Below are 27,464 nucleotides of genomic sequence, written 5' to 3' on the forward strand. Positions count from 1 at the left end.
AAATTCATTTTGAGACTTACTTTATTGCTGGCTGTATTTAGTTCGTTAATTTGTTGTTTGTATTCTGTTAGGACTATTGGCAATTAGGATGCCATCAGCGATTAGTTGGTTAAGATATTCTCCCATCTATTTTAATCCTTTGTTGGTCAGTCCAGTTGACGAAAGATTTCTTCTAGTGTTGCTGTAAACAGTTTTGGAATATCGCGTCTCTCTGACATATCTGCCCAGTTGGGAACTCTGGGGATTTGTTTATATATCATTATGCTGCTTCGCTTCTTTTCATATATATTGGCCAGAAACTTCTATAAGGCTGTCAATACCTTGTTTCGCTAGGGCTTCTATTATTACCTTACTATATCGAGTTGAAAGAAGTGCTTCTCAAAATTCTATAAGGGCCTGGCTGAGTGGAAATTCATTATAAAAACCAATGTAATATCAAAAATACTTCTATTGTAGTTGACATTATACTAGTGCTATTGACACTAAGGAAAAAGTTCAGACCACTTTATATTTTTGAGACGGCCTTTTATATCGTTAAAATGAGAAATTAAAAAAAATATTTGATATTGTTGCGAGCCGGTGAGGACTCGACCTAACCTCACAATATGGCCCGCCCTCGGATGACCTTAACATCGCATAGACACCGCAATGATTCATTCGTTCGAGAAGAATCGAGACCCACTAGAATGGACTAGTACATACGAGAACATTCGAAAACCTTCTCTATGCGCCTAACGATCTATGGACTATTCTAGATTTCTTTTGCTGTAGGTATAAAAGCCGGCGGCAGTGGCCTAGAGAGGGCAGTTATAAATATACCAGTGCAGTTGACGCGCAAAAATTCAAAATAAATTCTTAGTTATAAATCGTTTGTAAATAGTTCTATAAGTCTTTTATCGTTATTGTTTTTGTAAATTAGTGTTAAATAAATAGTGTTTAAATAAATTGTGACTTTCTATCCACACGGACCGACGAAAAACGTAACATATGAATAAAAGAAAAACTTAGAAGATAATTAGAGTATAAAGGTAATATATCAAATAAATAAAAAAATGAAGGTTTGGTTTGGTCAAGTCAACAAACTCCAGTGTAACATTATTAATGGTTAAAAATATTGTTAATTATTAAAATATATTATTTATTAATGTTTTAATTGCTGCAAATACAGAGTGTATGAGAATAATGGACACATGTCAGAAAAACATTTTTAATTAAAAGTTAATTCAAAATTACTTAATCTAGTGAAATATAACATACAGAGTCTTGTGCTGTAACTAAGACAATAAATACTTATGTCTCATATTATATTATTATTTCTTCTTCATAGAATTTCAACAATTAACCTTAATTTAGAAAAAAGTTTCTCGTTGCTTTCTTTCTGTATAAAAACCGGAAAATAAAACACATATAAACATTGGCAAAATAGAATATAAAAAAAACCGTTAAATAAAAAGTTTCCAAGAAATTGGACGAAAATTATCTCTCAGGTGAGCATTGTTTAACGCGAACTTGTGACTTGTGTTATATGTAATTATAAATATTAGTAAAAAGTTTTTTATCATTTTTCTGCATAAAATATTCAGTAGTTTAAAAATAAATAATAATTACTAAATACACCACATGTACTGATTTCTTTCGAAAATCGACAATTATGAAACTATAGACCTTCGGACACAAACGGTACATTGTGAAACAAGAAGTTAGAGAAACAAGCCCTATAACATAGGATACAATATTTTAATGAAGAGTGCTTTCCATAAATCAATAAAATGAAAAATATACGAAATAATATACATGTACTGATTTCTTTCAAAATAAACAACTATGAAACTATTATCCCTTCCCCGACACAAACGGTACATTGTGGAGACAGAAAATTGCAGAGAAAAACAAGCCCTACCAACATAGGATACAACATTTTAATGAACAGTGCTTTCCATAAAATCAATAAAATGAAAAATATATGAAATAATATACATGTACTGATTTCTTTCGAAAATCTACAACTATGAAACTATGAACCCTTCGGACACAAACGGTACATTGTGAAACAGAAATTGTAAGAAATGGCCCTATAACATAGGATACAACATTTTAATAAGACATTGCTTTCCGCCATAATAAAATAGAAAAATATATGAAATAATATAAATGTACTGATTTCTTTCGAATATCGACAGCTATGAAACTATGAACTCTTCCCGGACACAAACGGTACATTATGAAACAGGAAATTGTAGAGAGAAACAAGCCCTATAACATAGGATACAACATTTTAATGAACAGAGCTTTCCATAAAATCAATAAAATGAAAAATATACGAAATAATATAAATGTACTGATTTCTTTCGAAAATCGACAGCTATGAAACTATGAACTCTTCCCGGACACAAACGGTACATTGTGAAACAGGAAATTGTAGAGAGAAACAACCCCTATAATATAGGATACAACAATCTAATAAACAGAGCTTTCCATAAAATCAATAAAATGAAAAATATACGAAATAATATAAATGTACTGATTTCTTTCGAAAATCGACAAGTATGAAGCTATGAACCCTTCCCGGACTAAACAGTACATTGTGAAACAAGGAAATTGCAGAGAAACAAGCCCTATAACGCGGATACAACATTTTAATAGACAGTGCTTTCCATAAAATCAATAAAATGAAAAATATACGAAATAATATACATGTACTGATTTCTTTCGAAATCGACAACTCTGAAGCTATGAACCCTTCCCGGACACAAACGGTACATTGTGAAACGGAAATTGCAAGAGAGAAACAAGCCCTGCCAACATAGGATACAACATTTTAATGAACAGTGCTTTCCATAAAATCAATAAAATGAAAAATATACGAAATAATACATGTACTGATTTCTTTCGAAAATCGACAACTCTGAAGCTATGAACCCTTCCCGGACACAAACGGTACGATGAAGCAATTGCAGAGAGAAGCAAGCCTATAACATAGGATACAACATTTTTAATGAACGGTGCTTTCCGCCACGTCAATAAAATGAAAAATATACGAAATAATATACATGTACTGATTTCTTTCGAAATCGACAACTCTGAAGCTATGAACCCTTCGGACACAAACGGTACATTGTGAAACAAGTACGAAGAGAGAAACAAGCCCTATAACATAGGATACAACATTTTAATGAACAGTGTAACGAGCTCCCGAGCTGCCCCATGATCCCCAAATACGGTGAACAAGCCGACAACGTCGCCCGAGCAGTCAGTCTGTGAAGGTCTTGACGTGACATTGAACGCCGGGTGATTTTTAATCGTTTTATTATTGTTTACTAAGTTTTTTCGTAATAAAAGTAGTTGTAACTTTCACGCGAGTGTGGATTATTTACCAGCAACCCAAAATCCCCAACCGGAATCTTACACTGGCGCTCAACTTGTGGCTGGAAAGATTTGCAAAGTGTGAAAATTGCGACGAATTCCCGGCTTGTCGTGTCGTCGTATTTTCGGCTCCCGGCGCGGCGTTGCCGATTTTGGACCAAAGTACGAAACGCGTTCGTTGACCCCGACTCCGATAACTTCGATCAGCTGATCGCATCACAGTGCAGTGTGTTAAGTTATCATTCACGATTTGACTATAAGCTCCTGCGATTATTTTGTTAGGATAATCGAGAGGCCAATAATCGAATATAGTGAAGTGTTTTCAAGCAAAAAATAGGAAGGCCTAGCAAACTGTAAGTACAGTAGTTAGAAAGATTTTGCTTTGTCCACGGTGGAGCATCCCTATCATTTACGATCTCGAGGACCAGTCGAACGCACGGACTCGGAGAAGATGGCGGTCACATTGACGGATGAACAATTTAGACAGCTTCTACAGACACTTACAGTTGCTCCTCAAAATCCAGCGCCTGCTATTCAAGCTTTAAATGGAAATTTTGCAAAATGTTCTTCGCGTTTTAATGGCGACAAAAACTGCGACGTAAAAGCATTTATCGATGCAATATCGATTTATAAAGACTGCACGCAGATTTCAGATGATAATGCGCTTCGAGGTCTTCCAATGTTGCTCGATGGGTTCGCCGCAACCTGGTACCAAGGGTGAAATCGTCGGTTACGTGGCAAGATGCTTTGGACTTACTACGGGTAACTTTCGGTCACAGAAACCGCCTTATCGCGTGTATAGAACTTTTCAATGGAACAAGACGCCGGTACACCTACGGATATTTTTGTCTGCAAATCGCGTTCGGTGTTAGCCCAGCTACCTCCAACCACCCTTACGGAGGAGGTCCAGATTGACATGGTGTATGGACTGCTTCACAGGCAAATTCGGGAGAAGCTACCGCGCGACAGCGTTAATAATTTTAATGAACTGCTTGCTAAGGCTCGATTAGTAGAAGAAACTTTTGAGTTTAAAGAAAGAGCGGATACTAAAGAAACTCTTCGCGAAAACCGTCCTCGATGCCAATATTGTCGGAATTTTGGACATACTAAAGATGATTGTCAGAAACTGCTGAGTTCTAAGCAAAATAAGGACTCGCTTGTCCTTCAGACTCAAAATAAACCAGAAAGCGGTGCCGCTGGTAGTAACACGTCGACAAATAGTGCGGGAAAATACAAGGGTGGCTCTTCGTCTACCTCCCAATGCCCTCGTCGTCATCCGGTAGCTGCTACGGTTGCGGGAAAATAGGATTTATTCGGTCCAACTGCCCAAACTGCAAAATCTGAGGCTTCCGTCAATTGAGTTCTGCAGTTTCGACACTTTGATTAGCCCTCGTGACAGACCTGTTTTAACTATAAAATATATTAGGTCATCAAGGTCAAGGACTAATAGATACAGCTGCGAAACAAAGCGTTGCTAGCACGGCAATGCAAAATTCTACAAAGTGAAGGTCACTCTTTCGAAGAAATAATGGTCAAACTCGCTGATGGTCGGAGTGAATTGAAAAAGGTTTGACAACAAAGGTTGACGTCATTTTAAACTGCAAGTCAATACCTACGAGATTCATTGTCTTTCCTGACACAGAAGCTCAATGAACTCTTCTTGGCATTGACTTTGTTCAAGATTCCAAAATTGTTTTGAATACCCATAAAAACAAATGAATTTTCGGATAACCCAAGCTAAATTTGACCTTCTTTGAGCAACCTCCATGTACACCACCTTCAGGCAACGCTGAAATGCCTATGACGTTATCATGTGCGGACATTCTTCGCCCAGATGAAGGAGCTGTGTTATCAGAAATGAGAAAGAGCAGTTCAACTCGTTGGAAGCCAGGAAGGATATATTCAAAGTGGGAGAATTAACCCCATTTGCTACACACATTACATCAATACCAAGGATCATCAGCCTATAGCGCTTCCACCTTATCGCATGGCCCCTCAGAAGAAACAAGTTTTGAAAAAAGAACTGGATCGGCTTCTGGAAGAAGGAGTAATAGAAGAGTGCGAAAGTGCGTGGGCCGCGCCTGTCGTCTTGGTTGACAAAAAAGACGGAGGTGTGCGTCTTTGTGTGGACTATCAAAAGCTAAATCAGGTTACTACGACAGACTTTTATCCGTTGCCGCGAATGGACGATTTGCTCCATGCAGCTAAACGTACGTTTTACATGTCAACAATAGACTTAAGAGCGGGCTATCATCAGGTTAGTGTACACGAACCGGATCGCGATAAAACCGCCTTTGTAACACCATTTGGCACATTTCGGTATAACCGCATGCCCTTCGGGCTAAAAAACGCGCCATCCACGTTTCAGCGGCTTATGGATCGTTTTCGGAATGGACTAAAAAAGGAAAATGGCAACATAGTAGTACTCACCTACCTTGACGACCTGATTGTGCTTTCAAGTTCGTTTGATGAACACTTAGAAGACTTGGACATTGTGTTTGATAGACTACGTCATTTTAAGCTTCAGGCAAATCGAAAAAAGTGTGTGTTCGCGTGTTCTCAAGTTAAGTATCTCGGACATTTGATTACGACTCAAGGACTCTCAGTGGATCCAGAAAAAACAGTCGCCATAGCCAAACGACCAGTTCCCAGAAACGTCCACGAAGTGAAATCGTTTTTACAAACCGCCAGCTGGTTTCGTCGCTTCATTAAAGATTTTGCTGAAGTTTCCCGTCCTCTTAGCAATCTGACTAAGAAGAATGCAGTTTGGAAATGGACATCCGAAGAACAAGCATCGTTTACTTGGTAAAGTCACTCTTGGTGTGCCCCGATCCTTAGACAAAGTGACGAGAACAAACCTTACATCATACGTACTGATGCCAGCAGCTACGCCCTTGGAGCTGTTCTACTACAAGGTGAAGGAGAACAGGAGCATCCGGTAGAATATGCAAGTCGTCTACTCACTGACACAGAAAGAAATTATTCGACAACAGAACGAGAAGCTCTTGCAGTCGTCTGGGCATTAAACAAGTTCAGGGGATATATAGAGTGTTCCCAGATCACGTTACAGACTGATCATCAACCCCTGCGTTGGTTGTTAAGTATTAAGTCTCCAACTGGTAAGTTGGCGAGATGGGCCCTCCAAATCCAAGCCTTTGACCTGAAAATCGAATACTTACCTGGCAGAAGGAATGTTGTAGCTGATATGCTGTCAAGACCCCCTTGCGACCACCTAGAACAGGACAAATGTGAAATTTGCACTTTTGCCATAGAATTTCCTCGTCGAAGTGCCACCGAAATCAGGAACGAACAGATAAAAGACCCGGACATAGCCAAGATAATCAAGAGTTTTGAGGAATCCACGGATACCGATATAGACTTTAGAAAATGGACTGACAGAGGTTATATTCTGACACAAGGAGTATTATATCGATACTCTCCAGAAGAGGATGAGCAAGAGGCCCAATTGGTGGTTCCCTTACAAGAGAGAGAAACAATTTTGAAGGAATTTCATGACGCCCCTTCAGCAGGACATTACGGGATAGAGCGCACTTATCAGCGCATAGCCAAGAAGTATTATTTCCCCGGGATGAGGCGATTTATTGCCGAATATTTAAAGAACTGCACAGATTGTCAAAGATATAAGGCATCAAACCAAAAGCCTGCCGGCCTGCTTCAAACTCCTGCGTACGCCCAGCGATTTGAAACATTAAGCATTGACTTGTTCGGTCCTCTGCCACCTGGGCCTAGTAGTGAAAGGTGGATCTTTATCGTAGAAGACACCTCAACAAAGTGGGTGGAGTTATTTGCTTTAACTCAGGCTACAGCTGAAGAATGCGCCCGTGTCCTCTTAGACGAAGTATTCTTCAGATATGGACTACCTAGAAAATTAATCAGCGACAATGGCGTCCAGTTCATCTCCGCTGTGATGCAGCAAGTTTGCTTCATACTAGACATTAAACAAGCCCTTATACCATTGTATCATGCCTCCGCCAATATGGTTGAAAGGAAGAATAGGGACCTAAAAACTCAGCTTGCGATCCTAACTAAGGATGATCACGGTTCATGGCCACAGAAACTTCCAGTAATACGTTTCTCAATGAACTCCGCCTGGTGTGAGTCCACCGGTCAAACTGCTGCTTACTTGCACTTTGGAAGAGAGTTGCGTACCTTAAATGAAGTCTGCTCTGATATTCGTCCTATAGTGGAAGCAGAGAATTTTGTGCCCCGTATAACTCCATATTTGAAGGACATAGCCCTCACTTGGAAGGAAGCAAGAGAAGTTCATGAAAAGGAACAGGATCGACGAAAACGTTATCATGATCAGAAAAGACAAGACACTCCCATGTATGAAGTTGGTGATCGAGTATGGGTCAATGTTCACGCGTTAAGCGACGCCACCAAGGGACTTACTTCAAAGTTCTACCCCAAACGTGATGGACCATATGAAATCATTAAAATAGTGTCACCCACTAGCTATCAGGTGGCCCAACCTAATGACCTCACTACACCTTTGGGAGTACATCATGTATCATCGCTTACTGCGGCCAAAACTAGGTCGACTAACGAGTCATCGCCTCCGCCGGAACCTATAGTCCCCATCAGGAAAGGGGCGTCCCAAGAGGTGGCCCTTCCTCAGGGGCTGAGTTCAAGGCCAGGGGGAGTGTGTAACAGGCCTCCCAGGCTGTCCCATGATCCCCCAAATACGGTGAACAAACAACGTCGCCCGAGCAGTCAGTCTGTGAAGGTCTTGACGTGACATTGAACGCCGGGTGATTTTAATCGTTTTATTATTGTTTTCTAAGTTTTTTTGTCATTAAAGTAGTTGTAACTTTCACGCGAGTGTGGATTATTTACCAGCAACCCAAAATCCCCAACCGGAATCTTACAACAGTGCTTTCCATAAAATCAATAAAATGAAAAATATACGAAATAAAATACACGTACTGATTTCTTTCGAAAATCTACAACTATGATACTATGAACCCTTCCCGGACAGCAATTGCGTAGTGAAGCAGGAGTGTGTAAGAAAACAAGATATAAGACCACAACATTATTCTGCATTCTTAATAAAACAGTATGAATTTTAATTCATTTTACTGTTTAAAATGGGTATCAAATGATTTTGCATTGTAGGATAATAAACTTTTACTTTTTTGCTGGTATTTGTTGTGGTTTTAAGAACTATTTGGTCATGTTTATTATTTAAAATTGTTCTGTCTTTTGTACTCGTTGCAAAGTTGCCAAAGTTTCTATTATTTTAAAACTTCCCAAATCAATTATTTTTTTCTGAAAATATCTTTATAAAGAGATATAAATCTAATATAAGATTCTCATGTCACAGTTATTTATACTCCTCCAAAACGGCTTAACCGATTTTGATGAAATTTTATATGTATATTCAGTAGGTCTGAGAATAGGTTGTTATCTGTTTTTTACCGCTAAGTGATAAGGGGGCGGTCTACACCATTTTTTTTTATTTTTTGGACAAAATTTTTTATTTTCATTTTTTTATGACGTGGCATTAAAAATACATACAACCCTAAATTTTCTCCCTTCTACTATCAACCCCTATTTTTTAATATAATTTTCAACTCGTGAATAAAGAATTTTGACAGTTGTCTCATAAAAATACTTATATGGTAAAAACAATGTTTGTCAGGTCAGCTAATCGCGAGGTGTGTCTCACTTGGGTAAAAATGTACGTACATGTACTGCAAACCTTTGAATAAGAAGTCTAGGAGCATATCAAAATCTTAGGTCCACCGCGATGGACTTAATTCGGTTTATCAGTGCCGTTCCTAATTTTATTTAAAAAATGTAAAACTATGATGTAGGGTAGACGTGGGGTAGACTCAATATTTTTTTTTTATTTTACGTTGTGAATAAATATTGGTAGTTATTAAAATTGTTATAAAAACATATTATTATAATAAAAATAGATAAGTTTTAATAATTATTTATAACCATAAACATCCGATACGCTACTGAAGCAGGTAAGTCAAATTGACGTATCTAAATTCTTTGACATATAATCTTTGACAAGTAGTAAATAAAAGCAAAAATGCAAGAAAAAATATATAATTAGTTAATTTAAGTGAATTTCATAAATGATCGGTTTACTACACGTATGTATATTGTGATATTATATAGTCACTTACCAGCGAAAAATTGTTCCATTATTTCACTCGATTTTTGCCGAGATCTACCGCACGCTACACAACCAACTATTTTAGAGTCTTTTTCGATAAATCAAAGCGATAAATCGCGATAGTGTCACTGTTAATTTAAGTTCTGCCACAACTTCCATCTAGATTTACTACCTTTATACAACTATCAGTAGTAGAATAAATAATAATTAACATAAAATAAGCTCCGTAAAGACTGACAAATCCACAAAATTTCATATCAAATTCAAATGTGTTCAAATTAATCGTCAAACAGAAGTGTCAAGGATCCCCACCCCTAGAGTCCTTTTTCCGCCCACCATGCATGAATACATGGATAGCATTTGCTCCTTCCTTAGTCTTCTTATTCAAAGATTAAAAAGTTATAAATTTTCTTGCGAAATTTTTTTGGAAAATTTAGACTTTTGAATTAAGAAACATAATTTCTTAATAATATATGTCGACATAGAGGTAAGATTAAATTCTAGAAAACCCAGAAAATATCAGTGGTTTCTAAAAACGTACAGCTTCATACAAAACGTCATTTTACCTAATAATATCTCTTATCCCGAATCTACCAGCTTTGAATATATTTGCACTTATTTAAGACTCGCCCTGTGTAAATCTATACTAATATATAAAATCCTTAAGTGACTGACATACTGATTAATCACGATCCTGCTCAAACCACTCAACGTAAGAAGCTCAATTTTGGCATACAGATTGATTCTAGGGTGTAGAGGTTCGATAAGAAGGGATTTTTCGAAATTCCAGTTCCAAGAGGGTGAAACCATCCCTCAAATATTACAATATTTTTTATTTAAAACACGGTCAAGTTTTCGAAAAAACGCTTAAACCCGTATATTTTATTTTGTTTTTTTTTACATATTTTAAGATTTTTTAAAAATGTATACAGGGTGTTTCCAAAAATCAGGTCATTGATTAATCACGATCCTGCTTAAAGCGCTTGACGTAAAAAGCTGATTTTTGGAAAACAGATTGACTTTAGGGTGTAGAGGTTCGATAAGAAGGGATTTTTCGAAACTCGAATTCTAAGCGGGTGAAACTATCCCTCAAATATTAAAATATTTTTTATTTAAAAACCGGTGAGTTTTTCGGAAAACTCTTAAACACGTATATTTTATTTTGTTGTTTACACATTTAAGATTTTTAATAAATTTATGCAAGGGTGTTTTATAAAATATGGCCATTGAGTAATCACGATTCTGCCTAAACTGCTTGACGTTTAAAGCTGGTTTTTGGCAAACGGATTGACTGTATGGTGTATAGAGGTTCGATAAGGAGGGTTTCTCGAATCTCAAATTCAAGAGGTGAAAACGCCCCTCAAACATTCTAATATTTATTTAAAAATATTGTTTTTGACGATAAAATTGCATTATCATCTCCCGAAATCTTTTTCGATCGACGATAAAATACCATTTATCGTCTGGTATAAAAATAACTATTACTCTATATTAATTACATTGGCAAATAAGTCAACATAATTTGACATATATCTTGGGTATACTACTTTTTATGCTTTTAATAACGAAAGTACATGCATTTGTTATCATCATCGGCAGAATATTTTGTATGGTACATTTAATCTTTATTCATATTTTTTAAATGTCTTTGCAAGACGGTGGAGCTTACTTTTATTCTTTAGTTCTTTGTATTCTGCATAATATCGAAAAAATTAATTTTTCTTTTCAGGGTTTGTTGTAGCCGTTTCAGTAGGAATAACTTTGGAATTATAGTGGTGATATTCTTTATAGGCTGGGTGAAGCTAGTTATAAACCATGTAAGTACAAAAGAAATACATCTGTAGATGTAGTTTAGATGTAAGAAAAATGTAGATTAAAATTTGCCGACCGCAAACCGGGGTAACTTTAGTACGATTTTTAGTGTTTTTGTCGATATTATAGTCTTGGTTATATAAATACACACAACCAAACTTATATGGAATCATCTATTATTTTTTATAATTTTTGAGATATATGAAAATTTTATGTTTATGAATAAAACTCAGTCCTTACCAAAAGACTTTAATGAAAAGTAATCCATATAGCAATAAAAAACCACAATGGTATTTTTTAGTTTCTGAAAGGAAATGAGATTTTTAATGGGCAAAAGCAAAAACAAAAGAATTGATGATTTTAGTAATTCGTGTTGCCATCTCTAGCCATATGTGTAAAACTTGGAAAATAAATTGGTTATAATAATGGTTTATAATTCAAACTCTCTATTTATTTATCTAGTAATGCTAAAACACTCTATTTGAAAGTCGATTAGAAAATAGTATGATTCATTGGCAGAAGCGATGTAAATATTTGTGATCGGTAAAATTGTGATGTAGAGGAAGCAGCTTGCCGACGGCAGGTCGGTAGTTGATAGGCCGGCCGGCTGTGGTGTTGTGTTTTTGTCTAGAGCTGACATTTGGAAGTAGCGAGTCTTTTGACTATGTAAGTAGAAAACCTCTTGTGACGTCGTTCCTTCGAGGATGGTCTTGAGAGTTTGAGGTCTCTCTTGCTTCTCGATTGACACGGTGGGGCGTTGCGTGAGGACCTTAATTAGCCTCATCGATTGGGATGCGAATCTGTTTAGCGGCAGAGTTGCGTCCGGGGCAAGCCCCTGTACTATTTCAGGTGACACCAGCTAGTTGTTGAAGATTATTAACCAATAGATCCGAATAATATTTGAATTAGATGGAAGATATGGAATGTGATATATTGAATAGAATGTCAGTGATGTCAGTGATTAGGGGGCGGAGTACCCCCGGGTGAGTCTTACTATTTAACTATCAATTTTATCCAGATCAGTAAATGTTTGTTTTGTTATTTTCATGTACAGGGTGGGTCAAATTCGACGCTTTTAAACGGAAACACCCTTTTCTATAGGAGATAAACGAAAACTAATATCGGTGTTGGAGCTCAATTTTTGTCAAAAACATGATGGTGAAAACCGCATATCGATATTTGTTACCGTTTCGGAGTTACGGGGTGTTTTTCAAAAATGTGCATTTTTAACAAATCGCTGTAACTTTTTTGCTATGAAAATTTTTGCATTTTTATAAAAACATTTCCAAAGCACTTTTTTACGTAGAATTTAATGGTTGAATTATAATTTTTTTAAAGTTAATAATTTAAGAGTTATCAACAGAAAATTTAATTTTTTATATGGTACACTCTGTATATTTTTAATTTATTGAAAATAATTTAAAATTGCCTTTCCAAAAATATAGCACACTTGATATTTTGCTCGATTCCTCTTCGAGATATAGAGTTTATAAAAATTCGTCCACTTTAAATATTTGGGCTTTGAACGGCGTCGCCGCCGGCTGTAATGCAAAAAAATTCTAGCTGTGAGCAAACTTTAAAACAATTTGAACTATATTTAACCAATATCAACACATTTAAACTATATCTAATAACAATAAAAGCAAATAACAAACCAAGACATGAAATTTTGCTACAGGTGTTCGACATATCGACCGTTTTCTGTTATGGACAGACGGGGCCGTTTCTGAACATTTCTCGCGGAATTCATTAACTCTGTGGGGGTAAAAGATACCCTCTCATAACTGCTAAGTATTTCTAATTCTTATCTAGATTATACGGGCAATTTAAAAATAAGGACCTTTATTCTTCCGCAAAGATAGGATAAAGGATACGCCCATAGGATTAGATCCATAGGCATTAAGTCCGGCGGCTTCGACGGCAGACGGCTGGTATCTTGGTCTATTCAATTATTCTCGGAAATTGGCATAATTTTTTTAAGAAAATGCCCGAAATTCGGATGCATGAAAACTGAACTTAAACTTTTTGATATTTTGACGTAACCAACTTACCTCTTTTTGTTTCCTAGCCTACTACTATAATTTTTAGACCATATAATCCTAAGTGGCAGCCTAATATAATTTGTTCTCTTAATATCTCCGGTTAGAGAAGGTAGAAAGTTGCGGTTTGCTCGCTGATATTTTTGAAATTTTGAGCTCTATTTAATGGTGTAAAGAGAAATATAGCCTCCCATTTAAATTTCTTATACAAAAGCGCAATATTTGTTATGATGTCAAATAGCGCCCTCTAGCTACCATGATAACAATTATGGAAAGAAAATTTATACTGGAGATTATTAAGGAAGAAAAGCTCTTTTAAACAAGCCCTAGTTTGTTTAAATCGGATAACCCGAACCAGAGTTATCCTTATTTTAATAAAAGCAAGTTTAATCTCCCCCACCACTTTATTTTATGAGATAGAGCGAAATACTCTATATCAAAAATATTACAAATTTCTCGATGATTCTAACAGTAATAGTTAAAATACTTGTTCACCTGCATATTTTTGAAAAAAACCCTGTTTTCTGATTGGCTATCAAAGAAGCGCCCCCTAGCGGACATTTTTTGAACTTGAAAATAATTCCCAGCGATTTCTCTTGGTCGATTTACTTATTAGAATTTTTTTCCCAACGTTATACGATAAGTAGTTTCTGAGATACAGCCGGCGTCCATTCTTAGTTGGCCACCCGGTACAACCCTCCATTACGAAGCCTTTTTCTTATGGTTTCAACTGAAACGTTCATGTCAGGAATAAAGAGTGATTCCATATACAGTGGTCGACAAAAGTATGAAAAGATTTTTTATTTCCTATTTTATCTCGCTCAAACAAATAATACAGCTTAAATATTTTCGTATGCTAACAACCGCATAAATATATCAAATATTCACGAGATAATTTTTTATTCTATCTACGTTGTTTATTTTTACCAACATCTTTTGTTTACGCTTCGGAAAAAAGTATCGAAAGCTTTTTCTTGTTCATATTTTTGCTGTTGTGATCGATTTGTTTAGTTTGATTTTATTGCAAAGGCAAGCAACATATTGTTAAAAATGGGTAAAAATAAGTATTTGTTTGAGGACTTCCGCAACAGAGTTATAGAGTTAAAAAATAGAGGTGTTAAACAGTGTACAATTGCCAAATCATTAATGATTTCAGAAGGAGCAGTTTCGAAAATTTTAGAAAAGTATCGAACATTGGGAGCTACAACTAACCGGCCAAAATCGGGGCGTCCCCGAAAAACCACCCCTTTTATAGAAAAATCCATTAAAAAGATTTCTCTAGCAGACCCACAGAAATCTTCCCGGCAAATAAAAGAGGAAATCTGTGACAATTTCAATATCAATGTTACTGATCACACGCCTGTGTGAGGTAGGACTTCTGGGAAGAGTGGCCGTTAAAAAACCTTTGCTCTCAAAAAGAAATCGGAAGAACAGAATTCGGTTTGCTCAAAACCATTTAAATTGGCCATCTCAAAATTGGAACACAGTGCTCTGGAGTGATGAGAGTAAATTTAAAATATTTGGTTCTGATGGTAGATCATTTGTGAGAAGGCCAGTAGGTAAAAGATATGATGCAAAGTACCAGAAGCCAACATTAAGGCATGGTGGTGGTAGTACCATTTGCCGAAGAAGAGATGCCCCTAATATGGAGATTCCGGCAGGACAATGATCCCAAACACGCGTCACGATTGGTAAAAAAATGGTTTGTGGAGGCAAACGTGGACGTTTTGGAATGGCCTTCTCAGTCGCCAGACTTAAACCCAATTGAACACCTTTGGGAGCATTTAGAAAGAAAAATTCGATTAAGGGCTATTCACAATGCGACAGATTTGTGGGAAATACTCCAAGATGAATGGCAGAACATTCTTTTGCAAAATTTGTCAAAACCTTGTGGATTCCATGCCAAGAAGATGTAAAGTAGTCTTTCAGGCCAAAGGTTACGAAACTAAATATTAGATTTTAGGATTTGTTTCTTTATAAAATTTTCTTTCCATACTTTTGTCCACAGTAATTTTATGTTTTTTAGTAAAAGAAAATAAGAAATTATTTTTGAAAATTAAAACTAAATATCCATAAATTACAAAACGTTGTTTCATTTAATATATTTAAAATAAGTTTAAAAAGAAAGTTACACAAAATATTTTAGAAAAAAATATCTTTCCATACTTATGTCCATCACTGTATGTTTGCTCATGTATATTTAAACCTAAGCAGTGTCATTTAACATCTTTATTATAACACAACACATACACGTTTGTTTTAGCGTAGTACAATAATACAGGCTTAGCGTAGTACGTAATACAGGCTTCGTAAAATACACTTATTTGTATTTGACTTTGTTACGTTTTTAGTTCGTTACATGTATTTTTTATATATGATTTATATGATGTTTGGCGTATCGTCATCGGATTCCGTATCGTTCAGGTCTGATAATTTATTTGGCACGCTTGGCGTCATTTTTACGTTCCCTAGTCGCCAACCCTGCTATCGTTTCACTGTTCTGTGGAGGCGCGCGCTGTCAAGATCCTTGTTATATGTCAAGGCGCCTCTCTGCGTTTTAACCTCACTTGGTTTTTGGCCAGTTTGCGGCACGGTTGCAAATCCTGCTTTTAGAAATGGCAATTTAAATCTTGCTGCAAAATCTTAATCAGCTGCCATTTCGAAGCTACAGGGTAGAGTTTTGGATTGACCCAACTTAACTCGTATTTGTATTTTGCTGACACGTTGGTGTACTTTTGCTGTTGTCCTCCAGAATGTTAAATGGAAGAAAGGACAGTTCTTTTGTTTATTATTAAGCCCTCGGAAGTGTTTCGAGGGTCTTATGGACGGACTGTGTCCAAGGTACGGGTAGTGTTCCCTTGTACCATTATCCTATGTACGGATGTCCTGTGGACGAGTGTCCCCAGTAGGAATGATTTTTCTTGCTTATAAAGTGCCCCAGCGTGGATGTAGCTTGAGCCCCATGCTGCTTCGTTCCCATCCATAAGCTAGTTAGTAGTTACGGCTGTTCCAATTCATGGTGTCCTCATTCTGGCCCCTTTTGTTGTATTGGATGGCCGAGTACAGAGATGCGAGACCACCTCACGCTGTTACTGTTTGAAGCAAGATTACATAAAGAACAGCTAAGTCTAGATTTAAGTTCTAGTTTTACATTTAACATCTAAAATATTTTCAGTACATATACAAAACAATAACGTACATCTTAAGTAATATCGTACAGACTATGTTTAGTGGTTAGATTGTTAAGAACATTCATGTCGATTTAATATTTAAAATATGATTTAGATCTTAGGTTTCATTACATTACGTCTTGTAATGGTATTACTTTTATAGATATTTAGTACAACTCTTAACACTACTTTCTTTGACATATAACCACTATATATTCACTAGAACTCTACAATGTCATGTATCAGCAAAGAACATCATGAATAAATATAGTCATTAGTTTTAAGTAATATAAAACTGTGTTTTCTTTCTCTGTACATGCCTGGCGCCCAATATCTATTTTTTTTTGTTTATTATTATTGATTAGTTTTCTCTCTAGTGAAATACCTTATCCACGACTGCTCTCCGATGAAAAGCTGCCGTTCACAGTGGTAGTGTTTTATAAAAAACGCTACAACTTTTTGAAATGTTAATAAAAATGCAATGTTCAATGTAGAATGGCCAGATTGGGTTACTTAGTCGTATTTTAGTTACCCTTCAATATCATGTAGTAGGGATAACTTTACTTTTAAAAATGATGAACCATACATTATACAACGTGAAAATATGAGGTTCTACTACAGTCCCAAAGATACTTCAGTTTACGGTATTGAACCGCTAAAATTAGATATTTATTATAAGAACACTTAAAAATCATTGAATAGTTCTTTAGAATTTTAAAATTCCACCTTGCACAAATTATAATACATAATTATGTACCGAAATTAAATAATAAGTACCTGTTTATAAACTAATTAAAAATTTACCTTGGCAACAATAATTATAATCGGATGTATTTTTCAATACAACATAAAGGACTATAGGTTCGTGCGTAAAAAATCTAAATTACCTGTCTAATTCTCTATAAGGTGTGACGACAATGACAATAAATAATTAAATAAGAAGCCGCAAATATTGTTTATTTACTAAAATATCAATTTGGTATTCTGAGCGGTACCACGACAGGTCGTACATATGGGGTAAGGAAACGATAATAACAGAGTAGTTATGAAATCGTATAAAGCCAGCGACATACAGGGAAACGACAACACCGTGTAAGAGTCAGGGTGTTCGGAACACCCAGTAGAAAACAAGGCATTTCCAAAAAAAACTAGATATAAGAAACTGTATTTTATACAGGGTGTTTCAAAACAAATGCGAAAAACATCAGGGGGTGATTCCTTGTTCAAAATAAAGGGTAGTTTGCTTCATAAACGTTGGGTCAAAAGTCAACCATTAGGGAGATATCGCGGTACAAAGATGGCGGAAAAATAATGTTCTTATTTTTTATCTTGAAAACGAAAAGAGATAGACTAATGAAATTTTATGGAAGCATTACTGTTATGGAAACACACTTTCTGGTAATTTTTCACTTTTTTAAAATGAGTGGAAGGGGTTGAAATAAACTACCCCTATCATTCTTGTTAACGAAATTTATAGAAAAATCTTATCAAACACATGCAAAAAAATTAATTTGGATAGTTTAGTTTGTTTAGAAACTTTTTTATCTCTTGTATTTTTTTTATAAAACTCACCGAGTGAAATTAAAAAATAAAAAGTAAAGCATTACATATCAGGACTAAAATATTTTTAGATTAAGAATCTAGTGATAATAATGATAATAATAATAATCTAGATAATAACGTATTGCAGTAGGGTAATGTCAAATAAAACAATATTAGAAACATCCTAAAAAGTGACAGCGGCTGACTAGATTTTTTCCTAAAAAAATTACAGCTGCCCACTAGGTTCTTCACATCTAACAATGTTTTTTGTCCTGACATGTAATGCTTTACATTTTATTTTTTAATTTCAAATCGGTGAGTTTTATCAAAAAAACACAAGAGATAAAAAAGTTTCTAAATAAACTAAACTATCAAAATTAATTTTTTTGCATGTGTTTGATAAGATTTTTCTTTAAATTTCATTAACAAGAATGATAGGGGTAGTTTATTTCAACCCCTTCCACTCATTTAAAATGTGAAAAAATTACCAGAAAGTGTGTTTTCTCATAACAGTAATGCTACCGTAAAAAGTTCATTAATCTATCTCTTTTTCGTTTTCAAGATAAAAAATAAAAACATTATTTTTCCGCCATCTTTGTACCGCGATATCTCCCTAATGGTTGACTTTTGACCCAACGTTTATAAAGCAAACTACCCTTTATTTTGAACAAGGAATCACCCCCTGAAGTTTTTCGCATTTGTTTTGAAACACCCTGTGTAAGGACATGTATGAAATACCTATAAAACATTGGAAACCGACGTTATGCCACGATCCACGATGGTTTTTGCAGTTCACAGTTCACAGAGCTTTATAATTTTTTAATGCCACTTTTTCACAATAATTATTACGGCTTTAAGTAAATAAAATTTAAATTAAACTCACAAGATAGACGCTTAAAAAAAATTATATTTCTTTTATACCAATCCGGTTTTCCTGAGCATATATTTTAATTTTTCTGTCTTTCTTTTCTCTTGTCATTTATTCGTACTCTGAGTGTAGGACCCAGTTTAATAATATTTATGATAATAATCCACGAATTCTTATCGGTTCAACAATTACTAGAGTAGCGACTGAACGGCATACGAATTTACTTTCACATTTTTCACTCAAAAAACTGCTCTGGTCGGTTAAACATACAGGGCATTCGTTATAAACGAACGAAATAATATAAATTCTTAACAATAAGATAAGGTGCACATTGTTTTGTTAATTTTTTGCCCGACGTACACCGATGCTCGGTTTGTGTCGTACTCACGTTTAGAGTACGACACAAACCGAGCAGCGGTGTACGTCGGGCAAAAAATACCCGTTAAGTTTTTGATCTTTCTTCCGTATGTGGCCTACTGTTGGCGGTTGGAATCGCCATGAATGTTTTTAGGCAAAATATGGATTAATATGTTTTGGTGCCTGAAGAAGCGACAAAAAAGTCGCGAAACGTCGCAAAAACATTGTTTCCTTTCGAGCCTTCCCAAACACCCTCAATTTTTTTCTTTATGCAGGGTGTTTCACAAAATATGACCATTGAGTAATCACGATTCTGCTTAAAGCGCTTGACGTTTAAGGCTGATTTTTGGCAAACGGATTGACTGTGGGATATAGAGGTTCGATAAGGAGGGGTTTCTCGAATCTCAAATTCCAAGAGGGTGAAAACGCCTCTCAAATATTACAATATTTCTTATTTAAAAAACGGTTAGTTTTTCGGGAAAATGCTTGGACACGCATAATTTATTTTGTTTTTTTACTTAGTTTGAAATTTTTTAAAAATCATACAGGGTGTTCCAAAAAGTTGGGTAATTGATTAACCACGATTCTGCATAAATTGCTTGACGTAAAAAGCTTATTTTTGGCAAACGGATTTTTCGAAAGTCAAATTCCAACGAGATGAAACTACCTCTCAAATATTACCAAGTTATATAATAATATCGCCATATTGTTTTTTCTCATGCTGACAAATGTGAGAAGTCGCGGGTACAAATGAAGAAGTCGCGGGTACCATGCTAGTATATATATAATTTTCTGAGTCGATATCATTACACTATTATCACTCTGAACCGTTTATATATACGTACTTTTCCTACTTGGGAAGGTATTTTCGTGTTCTAGTTAATTTCAGTTAAATAATAACGATAATTACGAAAGCCTCTTAATATGGCTCGCGTTACGAGCGACTTTCTTTAAGCAAGCCTAGACTGGAATTACTGGAAATAATGCTTCAACATTACTAGCCGTAAATATTATTTATAGATAACGATTGCACTTTAACATTTATTTGATGAGCTGCAGATGGAAACATTTGCGGAATGTTTTGGCAGTGTTGCCGATAACTGATGGATATAACATATGTGAAGAAGAAACCTTATTAGACGGTGATGATTATGAATCAGATCTTAACCAATTTGTAGGCAACGACCCAGCTACGTCGAAACACCGCTTCCCATTAGAACACCGAAGTTAAGCGACGTAAGGCGATACTAGTGGATGGACGGGTGACCGGTTCGAAACTCTGTATCGTGCTGTTGTCCAATAAAGGCAAAAGTGTAAAATCTATTGACACACACTGCTCGTTCACGCCGGCTCGAGGCCGGATGAGATCGGATATCTCGTGAGTAAGAGTTGATTTAGACACTTGCCAAATTGGTAGGCTATTGACCATGATATGGCCGAGGACCGCGGTTCGGATTCCGCGTAAACAAAGTAGGCCCCGTCCAGATTAGCCCTGGCAGCAAAAAGGAGACGTTAACTGAAATCTTTACTTTACTTTACTTTTTTAACCAATTTGTACGTCCAGTGTGGCTACACTGGACGAGAGCAGAGGGAGATGGCCGATTCACCATCCTCCACAATGTGGAGGAGGTGGAGGAGTGACTAACATTAATTATTAATATGTATAACAGGCTAATAAACAAGAATAAACAGGTTTGAACCGCCTTAAACCGCTTTAAAATAGAAATAAGTAGGTTTGAACAAAAAAATGAACAGGTCTGTTGTTTAAAGCTAAAAAGCGGTTCAAAGCAGTTCAAAAGCGGTTCAAAGTGGTTCAAACCTGTTTATTCTTGTTTATTAGCCTATTTTAACCGTTCCTACTTGATTTACATCTGCCGCCTCCACCTCCTCCACATTGTGGAGGATGGTGAATCGGCCATCTCCCTCTACTGACGCGTTTTTTTTAAAAACATAGAAGCAAAACCGGCCATCTTAAGTTTGATCATGAGCTACCATTTCGAGAAAATGAACAGACTCTATAAGATAACTTAATCTATTTCAAATTCTTATTTATTCTTTGATAGATGTGTGTTATTAATTTTGATTAACTTCATATTTTTTGCTGTTGTTAAAGTATCGCATTTTCTGATAACTATTTTGCCCTTTCCGTAGCATTGAACCAATAGTTATTTTTTGTACAAGACGATAAAATGGTATTTTATATAATGCAATTTTATCGTCGTGTATAAAACAATATTTTTTTCCACAGCGAGTTACGTTTTAAAAAATATTCAGAAATTATTATTTCAAGGAATTTATTACGAGTAGAAAAAATATTGTGCTGGGTTGGCGTTGGTTTCTATGTTAATTTGACAAATAAATAAAGCTCATTAGTTGTCAGTTTAGAGTCAATATATTTTAATTCTCTTTCGTGTCGATTGCTGACTGAATTTGAGCCAGAAATGGCTCAAAACGAAATAAGTAAATTACCAACAGATATTCAGGCTGAGGCGACAAACGCCATATCCAAACTACTTCTGAATAAAATAAATAATATATAATAATAAAATTCTGAATAACTTATGAATAGGAATACAAAAATTTTCAAAAATGGAAGCAATAATTAAAAAACGTGCGAGAAGAAATAAAGTTTTTAACCTATCCTCGCTGTTAAAGTATTATTTAATAAATTAAATAAGTACTATTTTTGATAGATATAAGGCAATTTTGACAGTTGCTATGGAAAAAATAAATTTTGTGCCTCTTTAACAATGTAAAACAGCAAAAAATATGACGTTAATTAAAATTCTATCAGGAAACGCGTTTCGATTTTCATGTTTTTTTTTTATTTTCTCTAAAACGGTATGGAAATTTGGAAAAGCATAAACCGAATTAACCATTGTAAAACAAGCACAAACTTTTATGAAGAATGCATTTTTCTCAAAATGTCAATAATAAAAAAGTTTCTCTCTTCTTGTAAAGACAATCCGGGGACATACTGTATAATAGAGTATTACAAAACACAGTATTACAAAACAAATGTTTGAGGTAACTTGAAATATTTGCCTGAAATATGTACTTAAACTGCTAAATAAATACAGCATATTCCCTGTATTTCTTCATTGTGCTTTTCTATGAATTTACCTTCCAGTACTACGGTGCATTCAAGAATACGATTTGTTAATGAAACGATATAATTAAACGTTGCAAGTGGAGTACCTTGAGTCACTTGGGTGGGTCTCGATAGAATTACAGGTGATCTCAATATCCGCACAGAAAATGATTTGTTTGAAACTGAAAACAGCACTTCTTGCAGTTATTCTAACGCACAGAAATATCTTTGTGTGAATTAAGACATATATTTTTCAAATAGGGGAAAGTCACCTGTAGTGATCAGCGTTATCATTTTCAGCTTATTCAACCATTTACAATTATGGTGTAACCTCCCTCATATATTTAGATACTCTCTCTGTGGTTGGACCCATTGTTGTCTTTGTGGGCTCAAAATATCCCTGCTAATATCATAATCCCATCTCAGGTTTGGTCTTCTTCTAGGTCTCTTAATTCCGCGTGGGTACCATGCTGTAATTTTTTGTGGCCCCAGATCAAATCCGTAAGGATTTGATCTGGCGATGACATCTATTACCTGGATCTTTTGTCGTATCTACTTTATTCTTGTAACGTTTTTAGTTCGTTACATGTCTTTTTTATATATAATATATGATGTCTGGGTCTATCATCACCGGATTCCCTCTCGTTCAGGCCGGATAGTTTATTTGACGCGCTTGGCGTAATTTTTACGTTCTCTAGTCAGCAACCCTGCTATCGTTTCACTCACAAAACACATACACAAGAAGAAGTGCGAGCGCCTTGCTAAATATTGGAAAGTGAAATTGACGTTTAAATTTGACACTGTTGACAAGTCTACTGCTACTAGCGCCCCCAATTTCGCTTGTAGGAACTACGGACTAAATTGTCACGCATGGCGGGAAGTTTAAAAAAATAAAAAAATTTATTTCTTCATTTATTTTTAATTATGACATACACAAAAACACAAAAAATACACCATTTTTTAAAAATATGTTTAATATCAATATCAAATATACAACAGAAATTAATTTCACCACAATAAATTAATAAAATTAAAAGAATAATGTTACAAGTAGATCAAGAGACAAAATTAATTATAACAAAACTGAAAAAAATGGCGTCATAGATGGCTTAGAAATAAAAGATATATCATAATTTTGAAAGTAAAATTATATGGGAAATGTCTTCGATCATCATTTTTAAGCCAACTGGACGATTATTTCAAACATACAAGCTGAGTTCGTTCATAGTGCTCTGAGAAATCTAGATAAACAAAGAATAATAAATTAAAAGTATTCCAGGGGAAAAGAGAGGAAAAACCTGTATCGTCTCTGATATCTGTCAGGGTATTGTTGAAAGTGTCATCTTTTTGCTCGAAGTTTTCAGGTCGATCAAAAAGATGACATTTACAACAATACTTTGCTGTAACTTTCACAAATATCAGAGAGAGTACATACAGGTATTGCCTCTCTTTTCCTCTGGGATGCTTTATATCTGTTGTTCTTTGTTTATCTATATTTCTCAGAGCATAATGCCGAACACGACTACAGTATATAATAATTTCAATATCCGAAGTGGAAAGAAAAAAGATCACCTTTCTGTTTTGTACTATGGTCCCTTTCTTCCGATGGCTCATCTCGTTGATATTTAGGAAGGATAAATAGGAAGGAAAATATAAAATTCAATTTGATTTGATGATCCTTTTCTGTCACCTAAAATCAGGAGAACGACAATGAGCATGTTAAGATGAAAAAAAAATTATCAACACTTACCTACACGTTAGTCCGAAGAGTTTTATTAAAAACCTATATTTGCCTAAATAATTTATGTATTAAATTTGCAAAGCAAAATGCAGCGTGTAAACAAAAGAAAATGGCGACAAGTCAACGTCAACGACCCGACAAGGAGAAAAGTGGTGTTCGAATAACAAATTATGGGTCACCAAAAATTGTTTTTGTCTCCTTTCAACGCACACTTTAGAAACAAAAAGAGATGAACTGGAATACTGAAAGAACGTCAAGGTTTTATCTGTCACTCTTGTCAATAATTTATCGGTAAGGAAGATTCCTAGAAAATCGCGCAAAAAAGTTTTCAACCATTGCCAGTTCTCCCATAAGAAGTGTCATCCACCTGGTTTCACTGTTCTGTGGAGGCGCGCGCTGTCAAGATCCTTTCAAGGCGCCTCTCTGCGCCATAGATAAATGAAACAAGTTTAGATTGGAAAGTGCCCATAAGGACAATGTATGGTAGAGATGGGCGGTTATTGGTAAAAAACCGGTTATAGGTTAACCGGAATTATCTTTAAAAAATAATAACTTGACAAAATTAACCGACACAAATTAACCGGTTATTCAAATAACCTAACCTAGCAAAACTAAATATTTAGTTTTCCTATAGGTTTACTTACCTCTACACTCCATAGGTCTACTTCAAATTTAGAAATAGAGATTGTAGCAATGTAAGTATGTATATGTACAAAATGAATTTAAATAAAAATGCTAACCTCACTTTTTTGAGTAGACATGGATATGATATTAAAACTAGTAATTACTTAACGTTCAAATAAACCACACAACTCACAAGTTCTACAATCTACAACCAAGTTATTTTAATCAAATACCAAAGAAAAATAAGGAGACTGAATGAATAGATAATGAAAGATTATCTTCATTCATTACTTGAACTTTAATTTTGTATTCTTTAGTCTAAGCTTCAAGAGAGACTTCAAACTACAAATAAAATATATTTACGGTGAAACGTGGGTGAAACTGGGCGAAACCATGGAAGACTTTTGAAGAACCGTTGAAAATCCGTTAAAGTCGGTTAAAATTTAAATATAGAATTTAGAGAATCTATTTGAAGTTAGGTTCGTATCACTTGGCTAGCTGGTGGCTAGTAGTAGTCTATGCCATTAGTACTTTGTTTTACGGCCTGACCTGTCAGGGCCATTTGGCCGTTGTTTTGATTATTATCATCAGGGTTCGCCTGATGCCTGATTTAATTTTGACATTTGATGTTTGATGTCATATATTTTCGTTTTGGGAGCGGGAGCGGGATCTCCCGTTATCGTCGTAATATCTGGAAGATCCGTGCCGTTCGCTCCTTCGAAATTTACGATTCAAACAGCTAATATTTAATTGTTACTTGTTTTAAACAAGTACGATTTTTTAAAAAATAACCGGCTATAGGTTATTGAACGTAATGCAAGGTTATTAGGTTAACTGGTGAAAAAAAAACTACCTTTAAATAACCGGTTATTTTAGAGGAAAATACCGGTTATTCAAAAAACCGGTTACTTTTGCCCATCTCTAATGTATGGAGTGTAGAGGTAGGACAATGTAAACACTATTTGGCGCTATTCTTGCAACGGTCGCGACCCAAAACTTTTGAAAATTTCGGAGCGGTTCGGCTTTTTCCGGAATTATATCGCCAAATATTGTTTATTCAAATTTATTATTATTTTCGTTTAATTTTATAAATAAAATACAGTGTGTTGCATACAAGAAACTTTATTTTATATAAGGACGCATGTATGAAATACCTATGAAACATTGAAAACCGACGTTATGCCACGATCCACGATGGTTTTTGCAGTTCACAGTTCATAGCACAGCTTTTTAAGTTTTTAATGCCACTTTTTCACAATTATCACCGGTTGGAGTAAATAAAACTTGAATTAAACTCACAAGATAACAATAATTACTTTGAAAATGGACGCTATAAACACTTTTCGGAATTTCTTTAATGAGAGCGGTTTAGATTTTGAAAGATTATTATGATTTTTGAAGATTCTGACTTTGACAAGAGAAAATTATTTCTGTTTTTGTTTGCCGTTGTTCTTAGCGACCGCTATAGCAGCACCAGATCGCGTATAACGGTCGCGACCCAAAATAATTTCGCGACCCAAAATTTTTACGGGCTTTCCAATCTAAACTTGTTGCATTTATCTATGCTCTGCGCTTTAACCTCACTTTTGGTCACCCGGCTTTTAGAAATGGTAATTATTTAAATCTTGCTGTATAATCGGAATCAGCTGCTATTTCAAAGCAACAGGGTAGAGTTACGGATGTCCCATCTAAACTTGTATTTGTATTTTGCTGGCACGTTGGCGTTCTTTTGCTTGTGTCCTCCAGAATGTGTATTGGAAGAAAGGACAATTGCCTTTGTTTATTATAGAGCCCTCGGAAGTATTTCGAGGTAGGTTTATTTTGCTTATTAGATCTTGTTCGGTTTTAAATAAGAGTTTCGTATTTTTAGGGTCCAAGGTACGGGTAGTGTTGGTACCCTTGTACCATTATCCTATGTACGGATGTCCTGTGGACGAGTGTCCCCAGTAGGAATGATTTTTCTTACATATAAAGTGCCCCAGCGTGGATGTAGCTAGAGCCCCATGCTGCTTCGTTCCCATCTATAAGCTAGTTAGTAGTTGCGGCTGTATCAATTCATGGTGTCCTCATTCTGGCGCCCAATATCTATATTTTTTTGTTTATTGTTATTGATTAGTTTTCTTTCTAGTGAAATACCTTATCCACAACTGCTCTCCGATGAAAAGTTGCCGTTCGCAGTGGTAATGTTTTATAAAAAACGCTACATTCTTTTATGGCCTTTCTTGGTTATTCCCAGCATATTTCGTTCCATTGAGCATTGTACGACCTGCAGTTTCCTTATAATGTCCGTTTTTTTAAGTGGTCCAGATTTCGCATGCATAGGTCATGACCGGTAGTACACATTGGTCGAATGTTTTCTTCTTTCTTTTCTTTACGACACTTGGATATTGATACATGGCTAATAACTTGGAGATTGACACATGGCTAGTAAGCTCAATGGTTTATGACAATTTGTGGTATATTTCCTTGTATTATTCGTGGTTAAACATCACCTACTGAGGTGTTCATTGAGGTGACAATGTCCTGTTAAAAACCCCGTGACAATACGAAGATTATTCTTGCTTAAATCAAGGAAAATCTTTGATTTTTCTCGGTCGTATGTTTTGAGAAATTTCTTCATGGCCTGTAGATATAAGAATTAGAAGAAAATAGTAAGCACATGGTCCTAAAAGCTGAAAATGGTTCTCTGGTAACTACCTGAGTTTG

The 27,464-nt window shown here is 35.4% G+C and overlaps 1 protein-coding gene across 5 annotated transcripts in view; it reads left to right on the top strand.

Annotated features, from left to right (window-relative positions):
* LOC115888704 (scavenger receptor class B member 1) overlaps positions 1-27,464 on the top strand; it is a 165,561-nt gene that overhangs the window by 100,278 nt on the left and 37,819 nt on the right. The window contains exon 1 of one of the 5 annotated variants that reach the window (XM_030908504.1): positions 11,280-11,331. The exons of the other annotated variants lie outside the window; for them this stretch is intronic. The gene's annotated coding sequence lies outside the window, so the exon portion shown is untranslated. Of the gene's footprint in view, positions 1-11,279; positions 11,332-27,464 lie in introns of those variants that run through there. 5 annotated transcript variants of the gene reach the window in all.

Source organism: Sitophilus oryzae, unplaced genomic scaffold (assembly GCF_002938485.1).
Source record: "Sitophilus oryzae breed Bouriz unplaced genomic scaffold, Soryzae_2.0 scaffold_806_pilon_pilon, whole genome shotgun sequence".
In the NCBI taxonomy this organism is placed as follows: Eukaryota; Metazoa; Arthropoda; class Insecta; order Coleoptera; family Curculionidae; genus Sitophilus; species Sitophilus oryzae.